The 6,410-nt window shown below is 42.2% G+C and overlaps 2 long non-coding RNA genes across 7 annotated transcripts; one reads left to right on the top strand and one right to left on the bottom strand.

Moving 5' to 3' along the window:
- The first annotated feature begins 1,838 nt into the window (after positions 1-1,838).
- Positions 1,839-5,724, top strand: LOC148383010 (uncharacterized). The gene is made up of 6 exons (XR_015853932.1): positions 1,839-2,220; positions 3,871-4,064; positions 4,316-4,395; positions 4,491-4,826; positions 4,902-5,102; positions 5,309-5,724. It is a non-coding gene; the product is annotated as an uncharacterized LOC148383010 (long non-coding RNA).
- LOC148383009 (uncharacterized) lies at positions 3,839-5,978 on the bottom strand. 6 transcript variants are annotated; one of them, XR_015853918.1, is made up of 11 exons: positions 5,881-5,978; positions 5,636-5,786; positions 5,522-5,554; positions 5,381-5,424; positions 5,171-5,316; positions 5,038-5,090; positions 4,864-4,962; positions 4,488-4,796; positions 4,309-4,415; positions 4,122-4,232; positions 3,839-4,041 (listed from the first exon to the last, which is right to left on the bottom strand). It is a non-coding gene; the product is annotated as an uncharacterized LOC148383009 (long non-coding RNA). The 6 variants fall into 6 exon arrangements; XR_015853916.1 differs by having other exon boundaries at positions 4,488-4,735; positions 4,864-4,965; positions 5,636-5,937; XR_015853917.1 differs by having other exon boundaries at positions 4,488-4,601; positions 4,864-4,965; positions 5,636-5,937.
- Positions 5,979-6,410: the final 432 nt, after the last annotated feature.

Raw genomic sequence — 6,410 nt, 5'->3', positions numbered from 1 at the left:
GTTCAATGGTGTAGTGGATAAAGCTTTTACCTTATGTTCGGGAGAACCGAGTTCGAGTTTTACACTGTTCCAACTTTAGCTCAAAGAGCGCTTTGAGTGGGGCTCGAACCATAGTCTCCCGATCACCGGGTAAAGTTAAAAACCATTATGCCATTTTTCCGGCGATTTTCGCTCAGTTTTTTTTTGGTAGTGTACGATACAATTTTAACTTGCTTATACAAACTATTGAATTACCTCACTAATGCAGAACCCTCAATTGGTAGTGGATAAAGCTTTTGCCTTATGTTCGCGACAACCGAATTCGGGTCTTACGCTGACTCAACTTTAGCTCAAAGACTGCTTCATGTGGAGCTCGCACCATTTTCTCCCGAACACCGGGCAAACATATAAACCATTCTGCCATTTTGCAGGGGAAATTCGGCAATTATTTTGTTTAGTGTTAGTGTACTAGGACTTTTTTTTTGTATTTTACATAGACTTCAATTACGTTTTTTTTTGTTTTTTTAACAACTTAAACAGAAAACCTTACTATACTTGTACTGTACCTGGACTTTTTTTCAGGGCTCAAAAGTAGGACGTCCGGGGAAAAAAGAGGACGTCCGATGATGCTATTTTTTTTAACCCCCCAAAAACTTACTATACTTGTACTTACCCCAGACGTTTTTTTAGAGCTCAAAAGTAAGACATGTCTGGGAAAAAAGAGGGCGTCTGTTGATGCTATTTTTTTTAACCTCCAAAAAACTTACTATGCCTGGTCATTTTTGTACGAAATAAAGCCTTACTATAGTTAGTTAGTTGGTTTATTGACAAAAGTATAAAACTTTGGGTCCAAACAATAATCGAAACCCATCATACAACTTTAAAAAAAAAGGTACACATTACAAAAGATTAAAATAAATAACACAAAAGTTTCAAGTCAAAACACAGCACAAAAATCCTTGCTTCATACAGTTTTCTGTTTTCCAACCTTGACAGGCAGGCATGTAACATTTGCAAAGTTTCTCTGTGAGTGCCCACAAAGAGTGAGCTCAGGTCCTTCTTCCACTCAAGTCCATATTTCTCTCTGATGTCTTGCTTGTCCGAGAGGACACACCAGTATGTGCTGTTCGTTCTGTATACCAGTCTCACATATACATGGTGAATTTTATTTCAACGAAAGAAAAAAAAAACTTACTTCACACATACTGGTCAAACTGGTCAGGTGTGACCTCAAGAAATGGCTGGAGTTGGGTCAGTGTACAGACGCAAGTCGCAGTCTTTTTGTTGACCTTTTCCTGTGCCTTCAAATGAAATGTCCATGACAAAACTGCTCCGAATAAAATCAACTGCAAATGAAAACACATTTCACTCGTTCCATCTAGCAGTATCGACGTGAGGGACTCGTTAACTTGCCACGATCGCATGACACCCGAAAGCTTGCTCTCACAATTCATCATTGAAACAGAGAATGTGTGTTTCTGCAAAAATGTAAGTTATTGTGCCTACCAGGGTAGTGCAAGCACGGAAGGCTCCGTAGTAGTCAGGAAGGGGTGTCCCTCGGTTCCGTTTGGCTACCAAATGAATGGTCAAAGTGGGCTTTGCTAGCAGCTCTATATAATTTATTTTAAATCATTTACTATCCCTGTCAAATTTGATCAAAGGTACAATACAAATTTGTATGAAACTCAAACTATATGACAGAATATCATTTTTTTGACAAGGCCGGTCTTTTAAACAAGTTTTTGAGCATCTTTTATGCGTGTTTACTTAATTATCTGAACTAGTGTTGTATGCATGATGTGGGAGTGTCTTTTGTGCAAGTTGCCAAAGACGCGCTTTTTGGTGACTTGAATTGAGCTTTCTCGGCTACCGTACACTTCCGCTTCAGCGAGCAGCTAGCTCCTCAGGTTGTTACCGTTTGGGGTTTCGAGTGAGTCTTGTCAACTTTTTCCAAGCTCTCGATCTGCTGAATGTATGTACACGCATACATGTAAACAATGACATGAAAGGAGAGTCATTGTTAGTCGTTACGTCCGTGGAAACTCGCTAGCTCTCGTGAAACCAGAGGTGGAGCGTTAGCTAGCACGCCCACCCACAAACAGCACTCACTCGGCTGTCAGTCAATGGATCATCAAGGAAAGCGTTCGACTTGAACGTTGTTTTTCTATGTTTTTCCATGTCCAACTTGAAGACCGGAGGCTCCACGTCGGCTGCTGGTCGTCTATCTGCATATCTCGAAAGGTACCTCCCTATTTTCCATGTAGTATTATGCCTTTGGTGACGAGCAAGGTGGACCTTGTCCTGTTGATTATTTGGGCCACAGTAAAAAGAAACAAAATAATTGCTCTACAGTCGTTCAAGTTACATGTCAATGTAAGAAGTATAGTTTTGAAAAATGTACTTGCATTTGAACTTAAAAAGTATATGTTTGATCATAGTTGGCACTCATGAAAAGTGAAAGTGTACCACTTTGTTCTTCAAATAACATGACTTGAATTTGAAAAAATATATAAAGCTAAAAAAAAAAAAAAGAAAATGTGTGTAAGTGATGTTAGTTGGTAGTGGTATGTGCTTGAGGAGCTGATGTGCGATGTCATACTGTCATGGCACACCAGGGGGAAGGTGAGCACATGCAAGCAGCTGACATCTCTCACAAAACCTAAGTGCCAGCTACTGCACAATATCATCATCACACTCGTCTGAATGTGTTTTTCGATGACATTGATGCAAACCAAGTTAGTCAGAAACATATATTTAACTGACTTGGTTTGCGTCAGTGTCATGGAAAAACCTGTCCAAAAGTGACTGGTGGTGGTGGTGGTGGTACTGTGGAGTACCTGGCACTTAGGTTTTGTCCCAGTGAGAGACGTTTGCACTGTTTGAATGTGCTCACCTTCCCCCTAGTGCCTGCCAGGAGAAGTAAGTGACATCATACCTGAGCTCATCAAGCACTTTTAAGCTGCTTCCATGCATTTAGGCAGGGCCTTTTCAAACTGCTTTTCTATTCAATAAATTGTTCAAGTGGAATGTGAGTCTTTGTGATTCATGAGCAAGTCTTTCATGCTTGGTGGTCACTGCATTGGCAAAGTACAGTTTGAAGTCTTGAGGTGAGAGTTGCTCACTTCCAAACCTAAGTGTCTACTACTATGGACACAAGTTTTCAGCCTTGAGGTGAGCGTCACTGCAACAGAGCCAAGTCTTTGCTGCTTCTCTCTGTTTCCACATGAGTCAAAGTAATGCAATTGTACAGTTGCAGTCACTTTGAGTCATGTGGAGATAGAGAGAAGCAGTCAAAGACTTGGCTCTGTTCAGTGGCTCAAGGCAAACACTCAACTCCAAGCTGAAAAGAACCTTCCAAAACCTAAGTGCCACTTTGCCCGCCTCCTAACTCTGCCCAATTTCAAATTGGCCAATCACGGCTTGGCTCGAAATTTGCATAGCCACGCCCACTTTCTGACAGCCAATCAGAATGCAGCATTTGCACATTGGACCAATCAGATTGCTTCATTTTAAGTAGACCACGCCCACTCAAACTCTAACCAATCACAGAGTACCTCATTTGCATATCCACGCCCACTTTTCAGCCAACCACGGCCTTTTATTCTCCTGGCTCCACCCAGTTTTAGCGCTCTCGGCCAATCATGAAGCAGTATTCCAGTCACGTTCCGCCCCATTTCTCAAAAATTTCACCAGAAAAAAATCTGTAAAAAAAAAAAAAAAAATCCAGAAATTTTTTGGGTGGGGAAAAAAAAAAATTAAAAAAATTTTTTTCTAAATTTATTGAAAGAAAAGAATTATTTTTGGTTTTGTTTTAAAGTTTAAGATGTGATGTTTGAAAGTGAAGAGTTGAAAGTTTGTGTTATTTGTAATAAAGCTTTATTTCTTTTGCAGAGTAAACAATCACAACAAAGTAACAAGTTGGATGGCAATCTGCTCTTTGCCGAGTGGTGAAGTGGTCGGCCGGAGGGACGAGTGGTGAAGTGGTCGGCCAGAGGGACGAGTGGTGAAGTGGTCGGCCAGAGAGACGAGTGGTCAGCCAGTGGGACGAGTGTTACTCCATGCCTGGACCCAAGACAAAGAGATTGGTAAGTAAAAAGCTAAGTCAACGTTTTGTGCAGAAAAGGTTTTGGCATGAAACATACCACAGTGCGCAAGTAGAGTTGTTCATGGCACCGACTATTGCAAGCTGCATGACCAGGAAGCTGATTTTGTTCCTTGCTGCATGGCCCAGGAAGTTGATTGATCCTTGCTGCCTGTCATCAAATAGGAGAAAAAAATTATTGGAATAAAGATAAGATTTTGCAATGAGGAGCATTTAAAGTGCCTCACTTCTCAGGTTGCTGAGGCAGGAACAAGGAAACTGAATTGCTGCTGGTCTGCCGCTTTGTTCTGGTCCTCAGCTTCCGCTGCAAGCAGGTACTTGATGGTGCTCCACACTGGACACAAAAGTAACTGATACAAATTTTGAAACATGTTAGCTCAAATGTAATTTACTTTCCTCCTCTTACCAGCAGAGGGCCCTTCAGGCAGCACGGATCCAGGTGACAAGCTTAGAGTCGTTGTGGCTGAAGACAAACTGTGGCAGGCTTTGCACTTTGTGAACCAGGATTTGTCATCTCTGCCTGTAAAGAAAAGGAACATTGACAACTCCATTTAAGTTTACTGCTTTTATTTTGAACTGTAGACTGGAAGCAGCTGGTCACTGGTGCACATGCAGAGTTTCTGAAATGTTGCAAAGAATCTCCAGGGTGGCCACCTGCACACAACACAAATGACAGATGGGAGATTTTCAAACTGCATCCTTACTGGAAAGTGCTCTGCAGGAAGAGTGAGGCATAAAAAAAAAAGTAGGTAACTGCTTTTAAACAATGCCAAGTTTGTCACCTGTCAGCACGTGGGACAAGAGGTTGACGATTCCACAGGTTCAAAACCTTGATCCCACCAGTAGAGCCATGCTGCAGAAACTAGGTCCTTCGGCACCACCTGCTGGACAAAAGGAGAAAAAACATGCTGAAATGTTTGACATGTGTCAAACATTTGGACGCGTGCGTGTTTCACCAGTGAGGAATGGACGGCAGCACCGGACGTCTCTCCAACCACAGCTTGCTGGTCTGAAAGACACGGTAACGTTACAACCATTCTGCTTTTACATTTTCACCCTAACAAGCAAATTGAGCAAGAGTAGACCTACCTGCAAGTGTCTCATGAAGCCATGCAAGGACTGCAAGTCAGCCATTTTGGACCCTGCAGACAAAAGAACAAAAGTTTGCTTTAGTCAATTTGATGAGATGCCTTGCTCTCTCAATCTGTCAATCTCCCTGTGTTCCAGATGCAGGCCTGTGGACAGAAATGAGAAGACCATTAGAAGCAGTCGATTGAAAGAGTTGACTTTAAAACTCACAGAAAGTCAATCGGCCATGACGGGCTCGTTTTGAGGATTTGCACCTGCAGACAGAAAGCAGACAATTAACACGAATGCATCGAAATACCCGTTTCCGTAATTCTCTGGTGTATTTATGCAAACGCTGCTTTGTCTACTTACCTTCGGCCAAACGGCGCTGTCGTCCAGACGTTCCTAAATGTTTGTGCAAAAAATGGTGTTAGTGATCTTTCCACACGGTGCGTGCTTGAGTTTTCAAAATGTACATGTACTTACCCGCCGTTAAATGCTTCAATTATTTGGTTGCACCAAAATGCACGCCAAATAAATGCGTTTGGGTGGTCGTTGAAGACGCTAACTGCTAACGCTAGCTTCTGCAAACTTTTTAGCTTGCAAGATGGAAGCACGCCCAAAGTGCATCCTGACGCTGAAAGAAAGCAAAGGTGGTTAGTTTCAAAAGATGAACAAATATTGAACCTTGTCCGTTCTGGAATGGAGTGCGGATGGCGCAGCAGGTGGACCAGAGCAGCGTGGCGCTCGCTGTCAGAGGAGAGTGAAAGACTGATCGTCGCGTTCTTGACGCCTTTTATACTCTTTTTGTGATGACGTCATTAAAAGAAGAAAAAAAAGAAAAAAAAAACTCAACAGAATAGCGAGAGAGAAATTGCAAAGTGAAGTCCGTGGCGAGTCGGGTCTCGAACCAGCATTGCAATCATCGGAGGCAAAGGTGTCAACCCCTCGACCATTGCCTGATGGGTGAAGAGGACAGACATGTTTGTATTATCACAAATTATGAAGGTATCTTCAGGAAAAGTTCTGAGTGCAGTGTGTGGGGCTCGAACCATAGTCTCCCGATCACCGGGCAAAGTTAAAAACCATTCTGCCATTTTCCCGGCGATTTTCGACCTTTTTTTTGGTAGTGTGTTGCCAATTTTCAACTTGTTTAAAAACCATAAATTTACCAAAATTATTAGTTCTTGCAGAAGGTTCAATGGTGTAGTGGATAAAGCTTTTACCTTATGTTCGGGAGAACCGAGTTCGAGTTTTACAC

This window comes from Syngnathus floridae, chromosome 18 (genome assembly GCF_059516105.1).
Source record: "Syngnathus floridae isolate MCC-2025c chromosome 18, RoL_Sflo_1.0, whole genome shotgun sequence".
Classification (NCBI taxonomy): domain Eukaryota; kingdom Metazoa; phylum Chordata; class Actinopteri; order Syngnathiformes; family Syngnathidae; genus Syngnathus; species Syngnathus floridae.
The sequence above is the reverse complement of the archived record's forward strand: the minus strand, read 5'-3'. Positions and strand labels throughout refer to the sequence as shown.